Source organism: Macaca fascicularis, chromosome 7, assembly GCF_037993035.2.
Source record: "Macaca fascicularis isolate 582-1 chromosome 7, T2T-MFA8v1.1".
NCBI lineage: Eukaryota > Metazoa > Chordata > Mammalia > Primates > Cercopithecidae > Macaca > Macaca fascicularis.
In genome coordinates, this window is record NC_088381.1 from 153,566,652 (window position 1) to 153,583,659 (window position 17,008).

Below are 17,008 nucleotides of genomic sequence, written 5' to 3' on the forward strand. Positions count from 1 at the left end.
TTGAAGTCGGGGTACTGACCAGGGAAAGGAAGCCATAGTGGAAGAGGGTGACTGGGACGGGCTGGATCCATATTTGACACCCGGGAAACTCCTAGAGCGTGTGGGGCTCCTGCCAGCGGTAGTTACTGGTGGAGCTGAGGCCACCGCCACTGTCGTCGTTGGCGCTTTGCTCCTGGAACCTCCCAGCAAGATGGCACTCACTGTCTGTTCCCTTCCGCTTAACACCCCCAGCCGCGCCCCCTCCTCCCCGGGATACTTATTAGTCACACACTGTGGGGAGAAGACGGGCTATGTAAATCAAAGTCAAGGCGCGTCTTAGCCACCTTTGCATAATGCAACAGGAAGAGAGACCCGCGCGCATGAACCGGGTAGTGTGCGCGTGTGTGTGTGCGCGTGTGTGAGCGCGTGTGCCAGCGTGCGTCTCCGCGCGGGCGTGCGTCTGGGTGGATCCTTGCGTGGCAAATCGGGCTTTTCTCCAAGTCGTCTTAACATGATTTAGGCTCTCAAATACGTGAAGGCGGTAGACACAACAGGGATGCGAAGGAAATAAAAAACAATTGGGGAAGTGGTGCCAAGTTACTCACGCTTTGAACTGAGGACGAGGAGTGTGGTCGCGCCTGGGGCGCGTCCGGAAATCATCCTCTGCCTGTGGCGGCCACCGCCCCAGTACAACTCTTCTGCGGGGAGAGCTGAGCGGATCCCTGGGGGGTTGGTCCTGGGCTAGTTTCAAACTCTCCGGTTGCATCTCGCGTGGCCACACCGACGGCGCGTCTCGGCGTAGCTCTTGGAGCGGGCTCGTTCTCCCTCTTCTGTTCAGATTCAGCCTCACCGGACTTGTTACAACATGACAGCAACTTGCTGGAGGCAGAAGGAGCAGCATGAAATGAGATGAGAAAACCAAAAATATCTCCTCCTTCCGACATGGAGACGTGCACCTAGTTTTTTTTGCTTGTTTGTTTGTTTTTTACGTTACTCTTTAACCTTTGGAAAGAGATTGCGAAGTGGAAACGTTGCCTGTACAGAAATCAGGCTTCTTAGCTGTCAAGACTGTTTGCTAATCTTTAGGCTGAATCTCTCGTTGTCCGCTGCAATCTGTGGGGAAATTTAACAACGCTCTTGCCAGAAGCAGCCAGCGTGAAGGAAGAAAGTGGGGGCGTTTAAATTAATCTCATTCATTTTTTGATCACTCCCCCAGTTAAAGTCATTTAAGGTGGTCCAGGATGAGGGAACTAGTGATGGGGTGAGGAGTGGGGGGCACATCACCAAGGTTGTCTGCATTTGAAGTAACGCCATTTTGGTTGAGAGGTTTGCTGTATTTTACCCTCTAATCTCACGTTTCGCTCATTTCTCAATGTCTAAGTAATAGATCCTCCCTCTTGGCAGTACACCATTAAGCAGGCATGGGGAAAATCTCCTTTCAGGGTTCAGATGGTGGCATTATCCCTAAGGGCTGGTGGTAGGGACGGTATGTGCTGGGTAGACAGAGAGAAGGTCAGGTTGGCATCTGCCGGGTTAGCCAGGCGCTCTGAAACTCTTTTCAGAGAGGACAGGGTTAAAAGCCAAGTCCGACTTTGCCTCTTGGAAATCGCTGGGTAGCAGCCGCGCCTCCCAAGCATTCTTTAAACCAGAAAAGTGGGAGGGACTCCGGGAGAGAGGGAGGGAATGAGGCAGGGAGAGAAAGAGGGCTCCAGGAGCGGAGCGCGCCAGAGCGCGAGGGACGGAGGGAGAGGAGGAGCGCGGGAGCTGCGGAGACGATCCCGCGAATTCATTACTGTAAACATCTCCGGGGGTGTCAGGAGGGGTGGGGGTGGGGGCCGCGGCGCCTACATTAGCCCGGCCGCGTCGGACTGAAGCAGTAGTGTGGTCTGAGCAGCCTCCAGACCCACGCCGGGCGGGCGCAGCACTTGGAGCGAGCCCTGCGCCCGCCCCCGCGCAGCGCCGCACGCCCGGCTCCGAGCTGTCCGCACACACGCGTCGGAGGAGCGCCCGCCTCGGTCTCCCGCCGAGTCCCGGGATCCTCCAAATCCGAGGAGCTCGGGCGCCGCGGGGCCGCTTTCTGCCGCCTTCCCCGCTCGCTGTACTTCTTTTGGGGTTCGTTGGCTTGACGAAGCGGAGAGGGGGAGGCGGAGGAGGAGAGAAGGCGGGGGCCGCGGCGGCCAGAGCCAAGAGAAAGTGGCATGCCCGAACCCTGGAGGCGGAGGTGGCGGAGGACTGGGGAAGACGATGCCGCAGCTCCGTAGGGGACGTAGGCGAGAGCGAGCGAGGCGAGCTGGGCGCCCCGGCCCTGGCCGGCTGCGGGGAGGCGCGCGTCGCTCTGAGGCTCCGGCCTCCGCACCCCCGCGCCCCGACGCTGCGGGCGACAGGGCTTGTCTCAAGCAGCCGCCGCCGTCTCCGCCGCCGCCACCCGGAGGACCCAGCAAAAGTTTGGATCTGGGGGAGGGCGCGGCGCTGAGCGGGATTACCACCAGGGCTGGAAGGAGACCTCGAGAACCTTTGCAGGTAACGCGCGCCCCCAAGCCTCTTCTTCCATGCCCCTCGGTTGCGCTCCCGCTTCCTCCCAGAACCTTCCCTGGCCCTCGCGGGTCTGGCAGGAAGTAAGAGGGAGGCGAAGTTCAAGGTCCCGGGGATGGGCACCGAGCACTGGCAGATCACTAGTCACGTTAGAGGGGCAGCTGTGCGGCGAGGCAAATCCCCCCAGGAGTGGATGAGAACCCTCAGCCCCAGCTGGCGCCTCATCTTGTATCTCTTTGGAAATTTGGAATGTGAATTTATGGGCTTTTAGTATTCTTCAGTCCAGAGAAATGGTTCATGGATTTCACTTACCGCACGCACCCCTCTTCACACTCTCACCCGTTTACAATTTTTAAAAAATGATTTGAGCCCACTCCCTACTCACCTGCTTCGTTTAGCTGGACAGCAAATTTCAGGGGTGAAATACTGCAAGCAAAGGGGAAAAACATATCCTTTCCCCTTTTGACATCCCTGGAGTCCTCGTTCCCTCCCTTCGCCTTCTGGCGTCATAAAATAGGAACTTTAGAAGTTACATTTTCATTCAGGGGTGAGGTGAAACGTGTTAGCTACTGGCGATGTGAATTTGCCACGACTGTGCGTATGTATGTTTGTGTGTGTGCGTGTTTGGGGGAGGGGGTTAGTGGTGGTGCAGAGAGGCTGAATTTTTCTCGGGGGCCTGAAGCGCAGTGGTCCCAAGGTAGTGAGTGGCCGCGTGTGCGCATTGAGGCGGCGGCAGCAGCGGAGAGAAGACGGTCACGTTTCCCGAACGACAGCCTTACTCAGGCTAAGAAAATAGCTGCAGCTCACTCCAAAAGCAAAAAGATTCCAGCCCCAACTCCCCGACGCCCCCTCTCCCCCAACTCAGTTTTTAGTTTCAAAGCAGCTCAGCGTTTGCTGCTGCTATCTTTATTATGATCATTATTTATTCGCCTGGAAACTCATCCTGTCTTCTCCTGTGAATGGGAATCAGTCTTCAAGAGCTTTTGATTAATTTTAGTAAGGGAATCTCTTGTAAAGCTTACAGTTAGCTAACCAAGTGCAAGGCACAAATCCGTGTAAACGCTCGCTCAAGAGTGCAAGATGCTGATTAGATTTCTTTACATGCTGCATTTGCTATACAAAGCCTCTTCTAAATGGGAGCTATTGCTCCCCACTAGAGGCTGTTTAATCACAGAGGGTTACAGGGCGCTTTGGAGCATGTCCACTCGCCCACAGACTTACTGCTAAATTTATTATGTCTAACTTCTCACAGCCGAAAGCTAACACGAAAGCTAGCTTCCATATCGGACCGATATTGTCTGTCGACTTAACCGATATGACCTTAATAAATATCCAATGAAAAGGCCCCCACCAAAAAAAAATTTTTTGAGGTAAATAGAATGCAGATTGGCATTTTTCCAGGGATATATTAGGTTGTTCAGTGTGAATGTAAAATTTTAGGTCAGTATTTGAAATGTTAGAACTAGATTCTTATTTGTCTTCATTACTGAACAACATGGGCCAGCTACTTACGATGGGCAGGCCACCAGCCACCATATTAGCAGAGAATCAATCTGTGGGTAATACGCATACCACGAAAAGTTGCTTTTTTCTCCACAGCTTTATTGCGTCTGAGAATACTACTTCTCTTCCTCCCCTCCTTGAAAGCCTGAAACAGGATAGGGTTAAACCATTTAGGGATTTTTAATAATCACTGAAGACAGCGCAACACCATACTGTCATGTTGAGTTGCATATATCTTTGACTGGAGGAGGTTGGAAGATGAAATTTCAAACATTATTCCATGTCTCTGCCAGTAGATACAAGAAATTGTAAAAAGAATTGGGCTAGGTGTACTTTAGCAGAACCTATTACAAACCTAGCATGGAAGGAATGCTGGTTTTTTTTTTTTTTTTTTTTTAAAGCCCATGTCTTAACACTTCAGTAGTTTCATTGCAGTTTTAGAAATTCCAGGGGATGCTTTTAGCAGAATAAAGTAGATTCCCAAATGACACCATGCTGGGTTACCCTGGAGTCCCCAAAGCAGTCGTGGCTTTTCCTGTATGCTTGGTTTCAGATGATGTGATCATATCCGAGTTTGACTTTGACCGGCTGGATCTAATTTGAACCTTCTCTGATGCCCGTTACATTTATATTCTGGCCTGCTGGTGAGTTTGATTTAGGATTTAGACAACTTTATATTTTCCCAGTTTGAAGCTGTGGTTTTAAGAAAGGCTCAAGTATGTACAAGTCCAGAAGCTTTATTCTGTAGAGACCCAGTGTGAACATCTGATCTAGTTTGACTCTTGAGCTTTGTACTTTACAAGGAAGAATTCCTGCTTCTGGGATCTGAAGCGTCTGAAGTTAAAAAACAGCAAGGGTGCCAAGCGGCTTTTGGTTTTGCTCTCTCTTTAGAAGATTCAAAAAAAGGTCAAGGTGTTGCAATATTTGTATTCAGGTCAGACTTTTCCGGATAATCATCTTTTGATATCTTTAATTTCAATTCAAGTTCCTTTTTCACTAGATTACTTTAATAACTTTGTGGTTTCTGCTACAGTGATTCAAATTCAGTCCATTAGTGACCTCTATCTGTGAGAAGTGAATACTCATTGTTTTTTTTTTTTCGTTCTCATCAAGGTCTGAAGATAATGTTGGGGGTGCTGGGGGTGAATCCCAACAGCTCTGTCGTTCTTTCTGGATATTTCAGTTTACCTAATTTGATTTTTCTAATACAGAGTGCAATATGGATAATGACATTTAATTACAGTAATAAAAATGTTATGGACTAACAGGCAACTAAATGGTTATTCCATATAGCATTGACAATATGATCAACATAAATAAAACACCAGAGCTATCCACTGCCAATGAAAGGATTGTACAGTCAGGCTGACTATTGTTTTGGGACTCACAATACTGCTGAATGTAAGTGAAATTTTATTGCTCCTAAGTGCTTACATAACAAGGGAAACTTGAGACGAGCTCAGAATATGTATGTGGTAACTAGACTTCGTGGTAGCTGTGTGTATATGTCTTTAAATTCAGCTGTGCTTCTACTGTGAACTTATGGTACAGATCAAAGAGTGTGAGAAGAGTATTTATAAACAGATGGTCCTTTTAAGGAGACTTTAAAAATCTGATTCCTAATCCAGGTTTGTCTTTTGAGGGTTTTCAGATAGAAATTTCAATTTTAGCCGATTATTTCAAATGCTAATTGAAGACAAAGTTTACTGAATTTCTTAGGTGGGTGGATACCATTATCTGACATTTTCCAGATGGTTTTGGATCTAGAGGTATTTGGGGATATGGAATTTTTAGGAGGTTTTCTTTCTTTTCCCTTGGGCAATTTTTACACAAAAGACTTTTTTAAGACTAGCTATTATTATTATTAAAGTTAAACAACCATTATCATACTGCAGCCAACTTTCTTACCTTTTCTACTCTCCAAATTGCTTTTGCACAATTATATCTTTCTTTTAAAACTACATGTTGCGAATTGAAGTATCAGTATACTTTTACCCCTTTCGGTAATAAAGGACCTCCAATTACGTATCTGTTTATAGTAAAACATACACACACACACGAAGAACCATTTTAAGACAGAGATTCTTTTAAAGGTTTTAAGTATGTTCCTTTTTCAAAGGCTACGACCCAAATATTGTAATAAAAATACCCTGTGTTCTGATGAATACAGAGACTTATTTCAGTCTCATGGAACAGTAAAACACTGTATTAGTAAAATAATCAGTGGTATTTTGAGTACATGGTCAAAATCTGTTAGAACCTTCATTTTTTTTTTTTTTGTTTTTTTTTTTTCCTTCCTTGGCGAATTTCACATCTACTGGTCTTTTTGGTTTTCTTTGATTCCTTCTACTGTGGCTCTTTGAAGTGATTCAAAATTAAACAGTAGCTACTTTTTCAGGGGAATTCATCATGTTATGTTCAGGATTCCAGAAGAGTTAATGATGCAGAAAAAGTCCTGTAAAACATCTTTCTAAAAGAAGTCCTTCTCTTGCAAGCTTCCCACTTACTGGCCTCCTGTACCATTTGCAGTGAATTGGAACTCCGTTATTTATTTATTTTTCAAATACCACCTCTAACTTAATTTAATGTAGGATGTGTTCCTGCAAAAGTGTGCAGTGCCATGTGTCTTGAGTCACCCAAACAAAGCAGTGTCATTGTTACGTCCGGATCTGTTAATCAGGGAAGGTCAAAGAAAATATTCTTATATAATTTGGAAAGTCAAAAGGGCACGTTGGTGATTCTCACACACTGGTCAGTTATTCTACTAATACTTAATAAGGACATACTTTTTCTGGCAGTTTAATGGTTACAGACCTCAGCCATTTTTGAAGCATTCACTAAATAACTCTCTGAAGCTACTAACCATTAGATGCTCGTTAGAAACTGAGCAGTTTTTCCCCCTACTTTGCTCCCAGGTTGCTTTTAAGGGAATGTGCAAGAAACTTGGAAAAAGGTCTTCTCTTCCCTTGGTTCACATGTCATACTGTTATATTTCAGTTCTCTTTATTAGAGCTTTCATGACACAGATAAAAGAATCTTCCGTCTGAACCCCTTAAGAACTTGAGGGCTTTTGGATTTAAACCCACTGAAAAAATACCAGGTCCCAAAGTTTATAGATGATATTAGGCCTCAGAACAATTGAAACCACCTTCAGCAGGGAGCAAAAGAACAGTGGCTTCTAAAATTGGTTCACAAATATACTATCCATTGAAGTCAACAGAGGTCATATGACTGAATGGAAAGCATTAGACGCATATCAGTCCTGAAATAGGTTCACATGCTGGTGTCACTCTTAGCCCCAGCTGCCTCTACATGTCACTTTCATCAGAATCCAGCATCTAAACAGCCTCTGTAATGATTTCCTCTCTCACTTTGGCCCCAAAATTGGACTCAAGTACTTAGACAAAGGAAATAATGCAAGGAATTTTAATATTCATCATATCTAATAGACAAAATGGAGGTTACAGGTTAGTTTGGGTGCATATGGGCCATAGAGGTTCAAGGAATCTCTTTTTAAGATTGATTTTGAAAGCACATTCGTATCCACCCTCATCACTCCTGGTCCTTACGTTTTCCAGTTCTCACGTCCAGGATTTCATCTGTTTCTCACAACTGCTTCTGAATTTATACAAGAAAATCCTACCTGCCTCACTTCTGATTGGGTAACTGGAGCCAGAAAGAAGTTAAGGGCTACTAAGGCTGGGCATTTTATTATACAGATGTAGAATTCTGCAGATAGAATTGAGAAGTTCCATTCTTTATGAACCCACCCAAAATAATGAGAGTTGTTTGTTTTAGTTAGAACAGTAAGACAAATCACAAACCTAGAAATATTTAGATTTAAAATAATAGCATTTCACTCCTCTGCGTTAGATTAGATGACAAGTTTGCCTGTTCTGAATGAGTATAATCCTATGATGTAGGTATTTGGCACTTTGACTGTGGTGGGGAGTGGGAAATAAATGAGGTTGCCTTAGGGGAAAGAACAGAAAATCTGCATTCTCGTGTCAGCATACTTCTTTCTATAGTAAACCTTGTATGAATTACTTAATCTCCTGGAGACTTAATTTCCTCTCTACAGAGTTCAACAGAGTTGTTGAGAGGTCACATAAGATTAATGTGTGTGAAAATACCTTGATAACAATACAGTGTTATATTCCTATAAAGAGGCATTATTCAAATTGATAACATTTATCACTGCATGCTTGTCTTGTGCTATGACAGACGAGGTTTTATATAAATAAGATGGTAACCAAGACAGAGTCCTGCCTTTCAGGAGCTTTCACTCTTACGGGTTCAAGGGATATCGTCTAACCAATACAGTGTCTGGTAGCCCCCATATCATTTCTTCCATTCAGTTAATAATGGATTATCTCCTTTTCTGAGTTTGTGCTATTTTGATGAAAGTATCCATTTTAAGGATAAAGGATAATTAGGGTGAGTTGAGTCCGAGGGTCAAACTTTTCCTTTGACAGCTTGGCTTGATTTTGGAAATATAATTTTGAGGATTTTTTTTGGAAAAAGAAATCATCAATGTTTTCTGAAATGAGGTTGTTTCTCTTTCTGACTGGATTTACAGTTTAACCATCCAGGTTACCTTTTGCAAACACACACCAATAGAAATACAATGATTTTTTAAAATTTTGATTTGCAAAATAAGGCAGGCTGGTGCAAAAGAGTCATTTTAGTACATTGGCAAACATCCTCAGCCCATTACCAGTGAATAGAAAGATAATTTATTGTGAAGCCAACATATATTCCAAAGCTTGGCTTTATTTTGATGTTAGTGTCATTAAACCCTGTGGAACAGTTCTTTACAGTGTATTTCTGCATGTTTTGTTCAGTTCTGTTTTTTCTGTTGTCAAATCTGAGACACTTAATTTTAAATGTTCCAAGAGTGAGCATGTTTATTTCTTTCTGCTAAATTGTTTACATTTAGGCCTTTGTAAAGGTTAAGTCTTAATTGTTTTTGTGTTGCATAGTTGAAGCCTTCAGAAAACAAATTCCTTGGTGAAATCTATATTTATAAAATATGTAGTTGGATTCTGATTCTTGGCCAAAATGAATATTTCTTTCAGTGATTTGAGGTACGAAGTCTGTATCCAACAACATTCTTTTCAATCTATGATTTGCTATTGTAGGAGTTCTGACACTTGCTTTTTTAATGTTTTTGTTTTTGTTTTTTTAAGTTGATTAGTAGTTTAGCAGTACATTGTAAAATATGTGGCCACAGAACTGTATTTTAACATGAAAAATTGCTTGCATAGTTTGGCAAAATAAATCTGAATTCCTTTTGTACTGGCAGTGTTGAATGATATGATATTTGAAGAGAGAAAATATTTGCTACTACTTTAAAGAGGTCTACTGATAAAATGAGAATCATCTGTAGGCATATATGTGGGGAGTTAGTATGTATTTAAATCTCTGAAATGCACCAACAAATATAAGTCTTATGTACCATGGGGAGGAAGTACTGTTATACCCTGAAGCTAGGTGGTGCCAGTTTAGCCCATATGTCCTTAACATGGTAAAAATAATGATATAACCCAAATAGTTTTTAATTGGTGCTTTTCTTTTCCAAATAGGTCTTAGGGAAACTGTAAATGAAGAAAAGTACAAAATGAAATCAGAAAATATATTTAAGTCTGACTGGCCTGATCTTCATGAAGGAGATATTCTTATGGAGGTTTCACCAAATGAAGAAAGCTTGCTCATTGTTTCAGGAGATGATTTTTAGCACTAACAATGTACTGGGCATAGAGTAAGATGAGACAGGCCAAAAGTAGGTAAGGCATGATCCCTCCACTTGAGGCCAGCTAGGCTGGTAAGCAGAGAGGTAAACACAAAACCTAATTGCACTGCAGTGTTATACAAGATTGAAGGGAGTGCAGTGAACACTAAGTGTGCCAGAAACACATAGTGTTAGTGAAAAGAGCTCTTCATTGGGAGATGGACAGTCCTGGGCTCTAGTGCTAGCTCTGTAACTTGTTAATTTTGTAAACTTGGCCAAATTTTTAAATGTCTTTTACTCTTTGTCTCCTTAAGTAGAAAATGGAGGAAAATACTTTCTGCTCCTAGAGCTATTATCTTAGGATCGAGGTAATCCTTAAAATGTCTACCTGTTCTGGCACATAGTAGAGGCCTAATGAATGACGACTGTAGGTCCTTCTGTCTCCAAAATGGTAATGATTTCATTGTGTTCCCTTACCTTCTACTGACTTGTCTCAGTTTGGGGAATGAACTGGGTCCTAACTTGGGCTTTATTTGTTCGTTGAAAGCATAGCCTTTGTGACAATTAACGGGTTTATACCCACCCCCATGCCTTCTACCTCATAGCCATGTGTCCTTCTACCAATGACACCAGTGCCTGCAGCTTCCAAGGAGTTCCATGTCTAGACTGTGACACCGAGCTCAGTGAGCCATGGTTATTATGTTTTTGCCAAAGTACAAAAATTTTTATCAAAATGAATTTTAACAACTTTCCTCATACAATTCACTTTATACATGACTCTTGGCAGAGTCATGAAAATATTTTATCGTAGAAGATTAGCATGTAAATTATCGTTATGCTTGCTTAAGGCTTATTCTATCTTTATAGAATGATTATACCTTGCTGTGGACGTTAGAATCAGAATGATACTCTTGGGCTATGAGTTCAGTGTGGAACTATTTCTTTTAGAAGATAATTTTCAATTAAGTAAAGGAACTTCTTACTGTTTCTACTGCAGATACTTCTGAACAAATAGCAGTGCTCAGATGTCCTGGTAAAAATATGTGGTACTGGGTTATTTTTCATTTATTATTATAATTGCATGTATGTATAGTATAATTTCTGTGTTCCACTTAACATTTGAGATTTGCCCCTGTTTTTTTCAACACTATGAATCAGTAAATTTATTGATGCAGGAAAGCTATATTTAACAAGATGTTAGGCATGCCCCAGACCTCCAAGCTAGGAAACACATAGGCTTTTTCTGTTAAGATCACATAATATATAATGTAATATATACATATAATTAATCAAACTGGACCTGAGAGAAGCAGTCACTAGAGTGTGTTTTGTAAGCTGTTAACATCTTGGTAAGTTGCTTCTGAACCAACATTCAACCCAACATAAAACAAAAAGACCTTGTTTTGCTACTTTAGGAAATGTAAGAGAGATTAAAATTCTTTGGGAAATGGTTTTAAAAAGTATTTTTGTACTCAAATAGGTAAAGAACAAGTCCAGTGGTGCTGGCAGCAATGGAATTTAAAACTCAATTCTAATAATCTCTGAGTCCCGAAGGAATGCCACGCAGGCATCCGTTTGAGTCACGAGCTTGTAACTGAGGATTTGACAAAGATTGAGTCCTCACTGTGTGCCAGGCACCATGCTAAATTTTGTGCTAGGCCCTTGGGAGACTCTTTCAGACAAGACTTTGTCCCTGCGCACAGAGAAATCTGATAGGTTGGCCTATAGTCACTCTTTTCTAAACTTGACCTATCTACCCGAATTAACCGAAGGAACTGGTTAGAAATACAGATTCCTGGGCCAATAAGAAGAACCTGAAGTCCAACTTCCTGTAACTATCAACACTTTAAACCCTGTAAGTTTAGAGTTTATTGTAACCTTCTCATGCCCTTTACTGTACTAACTGTGCAAATCATGAAGACCAAAGTGGATCCTGTTTTGGTGGTCATCCTGGTGTGTTAAGTCTGTGATGAAACCTGGGAATGTGAGTTCTTGAAAACTCCCATTATTGGAAATCACTGAGCAGGATAGTTTTTAGAATTTTTTTTCTGACCTGGAGAATCAGTGGTTTTTATAGTTGTCTGACTTGCAGTCACTTGTGACTTTCTGAAAGTTTTTCTGTGTGTTTTGTCACACAGAAAATATTGCTGCATTTAACTCCATCTTCTAGAAAAGTATCTTCAGAGAGGCCAGATATTAGGGCTGGCTTCCCTCTTGGTAGCTGCAATCTCCTGTACTGTTCTTGGTGTCCCCAGAGTTAATTTCCTAAAAACAAAATAAAGAAACCACATCATATTCCTTTAGAAACCTACCTCTTGTATCCCCTATACCTCTGGATAAAGCCCATCAAAACTTGTTATCATGCCATGTGAGATCCGTGACAATCCAGATCTCAAACCACTCCTCAGACCTCATTGTTCAGCACACATTCCCTGTACCCTCATGCTAAACATGGTGAGATATGGCCCCCAAATACTTTGCCTTTCCCGTGCTGTTTACCATTTACCTAGAACATTATCGCATACTGTCCATTTGGCAAACTCTTCCTTTAAGGGCACGTGGATGACACTTTCCCTCCCGGTCACTCCTTTTTCTGGGCTTCTGCAGCGTTTTGTTTGAACCTTGATTGGTTCCCGGTTTATGTTGTATTATAAAATGTGTCTGCTTACATGTCTATCTCTCTCATTAGACTTTAGGAACATTGGCCCATTCATCTCATCTCCGTGGTGCCAACAAAGTTGCTCAATGTACCACATTCTGCAAAAATGTAATTGAGTTAGTAAATGGCATAGCACTGGCCAGACCTGGAACACAAGAAGATCTTCATGATCCAGTGAGAAGGACTGCTTCCTCAGAAGTACTTTTTTGTTCCCATAGGTTGATTGCCCAATCTATCTATGGGCAATGCAACCACCACCTTTCTGCCTTACTCTGAGCATGTCTGTCAGACAAATGTTGGCTGGTTAACCCAACCCTGATAAGGAGCAAGCTTTCCAAACCACACATGAGGCAATTCATATGCCACACTGGATAGGTCTGTTTAAAGAAATAATAATTCCACTTGATGATACATCTTTCTTGGAACTGAGTAAAACTGTCAGTTAAGTAGAGGTTCACACAGATGTGGTTTTCCATACAATGAGAAATTTAACTCATAGCATTAACTTTGTGTATCTGTCTTGGCATAATTAACAAGAGCAAAGCAAAGGTCTTGTGAAATTTTGTGCATTTGCTCTCTTCTTGATTTTTTGCTTTTCATTATTTTGTTTATTTCATCCTAGGCCCGTTATTTCCTGATGGAGGCCTCTGAGGACCCAGGGCTCTCCAGAGAAGGGAAAAGACTAGAAATCACAATGCCTTAATTTGGCTCCACAAAACAGGATTCATCCTTAGTCTTCATGATTTGCACATTGAGTACAGCACAAAGCTTGGGAAAGTTACAATAAATTCTAAATTTATATGGTTTAATGTGTTGATGGTTACAGGAAGTTGGACTTTAGGTTCTTCTTGTTGGCCAATAGAAAACTCTAAGAATGCTTTGCTGAGTTTTGCAGTAGATTGTCATTTGATGGACAAAGTTGACTTGCATGCAAGTGGTGTATTTGCAAACACACATTAAACACACTCTAATCCCTTCCTCCCCTTTTTTCAACAGAACTTTTCAGTGGCTGAAAAGAGGTAGAAGAGGATAGAGTATAATTTGATATGCCCCTTTCTAGCTTTTGGTTCCATCTGGGCTGTCTGCATGTTGGGAATATTTCCCAAGCCAGCAGGAAACACGTGAAAAAACACCTGAGATGATTTTTGATCAGACACTACCCCTTAATACTGGAGACTTGCAACACCACCCCAGATCTTTTCATGTTAATTTATGAGACTGTTTAGAAACAACGTGCTCTCCTGATTTCTTGAATTACAACGAGTATTGGCAAGGCCAATTTCTTATCCAGAAGTCCAGTAATACAACAACAATAACAACAATACTAATAGTGATATTGATCATAAGGTTTATTGAGAGTGCTGCTTATGCAGTTCATGTATATTATCTCTTTTAAACCTTGTAAAGTAGGTTCTGTTGATGTAAGTTGTGAACAGCCTCATTTCACACAAAGGGAAACTGCAGTAGAGTTGCCTCAGATTGCTTATCTTACTTTAGAGCTATTATGAATTGTCTTAATAGGGTAGATGAACACTGGATAATTTCCAAAATCCACTCAAAATTTATTTGTCCAGGGCTTAAAAATCAAATTGAGGTGATTACTCACTGTCCAGTGGATATAAATGATGAGCTGCTAACCAGTGGTCCAACTTTCTATATTTGACTTTTCTAATAGATAACTGCCTAAGAAATCATTAGTTAGTCTTTGCCACTTTTGAGTGAAAGAGATTCTCAATGTATTTCTGTAACATGGAAATAGTGAAGAATCATTAATTTGAAAACAAAGCATGACGACTTTTAGCACATTTTCAGTACTAAGGAAAGCTTGTGGATACATGCCTAATGATTAGGGGCTATATTTATTGTAGAGAACGCTCTCCATTTTTTCCCCTTACCCTTTTACCAGCACTGCTAATAAATAGTTAAATGGATTGATTTGAGATTCACCTCTTTTTCCCTGTGGAGGTGATAATGGACAATGGAATGACCAGAGGGAAGATAATAGCATAAAGTGTGTGTCCTCTGAGAGGGCCTGCGAAAAATGGAGAATTGACTGTGTTATTAATAGATCAGCTTCACTGATTTTCGAAATCTTTGTAATTGCTCAGGTGATAGACTTTTATTGGGTGAAAAAATGACCAGAGATGGGCTGGGAAAGACTTGTTCCACATTGATGAATGGAAAATAAGCACTGTATATGCTTGCAAGTTTTTACACTATTCAGTTAGATTTTTGACCATCCCTCGCTTTTTGCACTTTCTGTGGTTGCACTAATCTCTACACGTACAAAAGTTGTGTTTTTTGAATTCTAGGGTTGTAATTAAGACCCTTCAGTTATTTGTCCATGGTATTTCTATGTAAATATTATTAATACTGTCTAAATTCTGTGATCCATTCCTTAATTCCTTCACTTCCCTTTAAGCAGCTAGACTGTGGCTTCTGTCACTTCTGTGTTCTTTTGTCACCATCTGCTCATTATCTGTCAAGAGGCAACTCTGAATTGTTTTTGCCCTGGGCCAGTCTAATGGAATCCTTGATGGGGCTGTTTAGGGAAGTAGGTACTACCTAGGTGTGGTAGCAGTTAGGTGAATGGCTCCACAGTCAGCCAGCTCCATTACCACATGAAAGCACCAGCACCATTTGGCTTCCTGGTGAATTCTGCGGTGTTTCTTCTGACTATGGAAGTGCAAATTTAGCTGAATTGGGTGGAACCAAAACGCTTGCCCTCTGCAATTTGCTACTAAAAAATGGTCAGGCCCTATAAAGGAAACCGTAACCTACCAGTATCTCTGCTGCTAGAAATGGCTTCCTGGTTTGGCTGGACTGCATGCATCTGTCAAGAATCAGCCTATGGCCTGGTGTCCTTCTTCCTTCCCTCCAAGTGCTGAACTCACTTGGATTTTCCACTGGACTTCGGTGTCAGTGTGTTTTAGAATGAACTAACATTCCCAATAAAGTCCTACTTGTGCTGAATTAACATTTCTTTATTAAACAAAATATGCTGCCTAGAATCAGTAGTTTGAGTCTTCTTTGATTACTGTCTTTTATTCATCGTCATGCATTCTGTCACTAGTCTTAGGCACTTAAAACAAATTTCTGTTTTGGTTATACTGGGGTCATTGTAATTAAGCCCATGTTTCTCCCTCCCTTTCATCTTTCCTTTCCTGACCTGCACACCAATTACATTACTCTTCCTCATTCTTGTGGTGACAATATGACTCTCCATTGTTTAGAAGATCAAGTCTAAACTCCCCAGTTTGACTTTCAAGGCCCCTCTTTCTCAAACTGTCCCTAATCTTTCCAAAGAAAGTTATTCTTCCCTTCTTACCTAAATTTAGGATGTGCCTCCATTTTTATCTGCATAGTAGCCCCAATGTGATATAAAATTTCACCAAATACTTTGCCTTTTCTTTTTTTTTTGACGGAGTTTCGCTCTTTCGCCCAGACTGGAGTGCAGTGTCGTGATCTCGGCTCGCTACACCCTCTGCCTTCCAGTTTCAAGCGATTCTCCTGCCTCAACTTCCCAAGTAGCTGGGATTACAGGTGCCTGCCACCACACCTGGCTAATTTTTGTATTTTTAGTGGAGTCGGGGTTTCACCATGCTGGTCAGGCTGGTCTCGAACTCCCGACCTTGTGATCAGCCCGCCTTGGCCTCCCAAAGTGCTGGGATTATAGGCTTGAGCCACCTTGCCCAGCTGCTTTGTCTTTATTTTCTGAGGGTAAACTCATCTAGAGTATGAACCCCGAAAATCTGAGACAGGTCTCAAGTAATTTAGAAAGTTTATTTTGCCAAGGTTGAGGATGTGCACCCGTGACACAGCCTCAGGAGGTCCTGATGACATGTGCCAGGGAGGTAGGGGCACAGCTTGGTTTTTATACATTTTAGGGAGGCGTGAGACATCAGTCAATACGTGTGAGATGTCCATTGGTTCTGTCCGAAAAGGTGGGACAACTTGAAGCAGGGAGGGGACTTTCAGATCATAGGTAGAAGAGAGAAAAATGGTTGCATTCGTTTGAGTTTCTGATTACCTTCTCCAAATGAAGCAACTAGATGTGCATTTATTTATCTCAGTGAGCAGAGGGGTGACTGAATGGAATGAGAGCCAGGTTTGCCCAACCAGTTCCCAGCTTGACTTTTCCCTTTAGCTTAGTGATTTTGGGGCCCCAGGATTTATTTTCCTTTCACAAGGGCAAAAATAATGCTGAATAAATGTTTGAGGAGTTGAATTGAACTCATGTGTGTGGCCTCAAACCACCTCTGTGAAACTTACGTAGAGTACCACTCTGTCTACTTCATGTATGCTACTGCCCATTAGATTTAAATATTGGGTAAATTAATATTTACCAAATATGCACAAATAACTCTGATATATATGAATTTTAAAATTATCTCATAGAAGAAGCTTCCTTTGTTCCCTCCATGGAATCTTTTCCAAAGCAGTGCAGCCTCTTGCCTTGAAAACAGGAAGGTAGCACATTCCAACAGCATCATGAGTCCTCTGTTTATATTTGTAAAACCTGTGCTCTTTCCAAGCCTCTAGGCAAGAACAAATAGAAATAATCAGAGGCCTTAGAACTTGATTGTGTTGAATTGGATTCTTAT

The 17,008-nt window shown here is 41.9% G+C and overlaps 1 protein-coding gene across 3 annotated transcripts in view; it reads left to right on the plus strand.

The window, feature by feature from the left end:
• FLRT2 (fibronectin leucine rich transmembrane protein 2) overlaps positions 1-17,008 on the plus strand; it is a 96,716-nt gene that overhangs the window by 1,344 nt on the left and 78,364 nt on the right. The window contains exon 1 of one of the 3 annotated variants that reach the window (XM_005561959.5): positions 1,706-1,773. The exons of 1 other annotated variant lie outside the window; for it this stretch is intronic. The gene's annotated coding sequence lies outside the window, so the exon portion shown is untranslated. Of the gene's footprint in view, positions 1-1,705; positions 1,774-4,578; positions 4,659-17,008 lie in introns of those variants that run through there. One more of the 3 variants, XM_065549180.1, reaches the window with a different exon arrangement.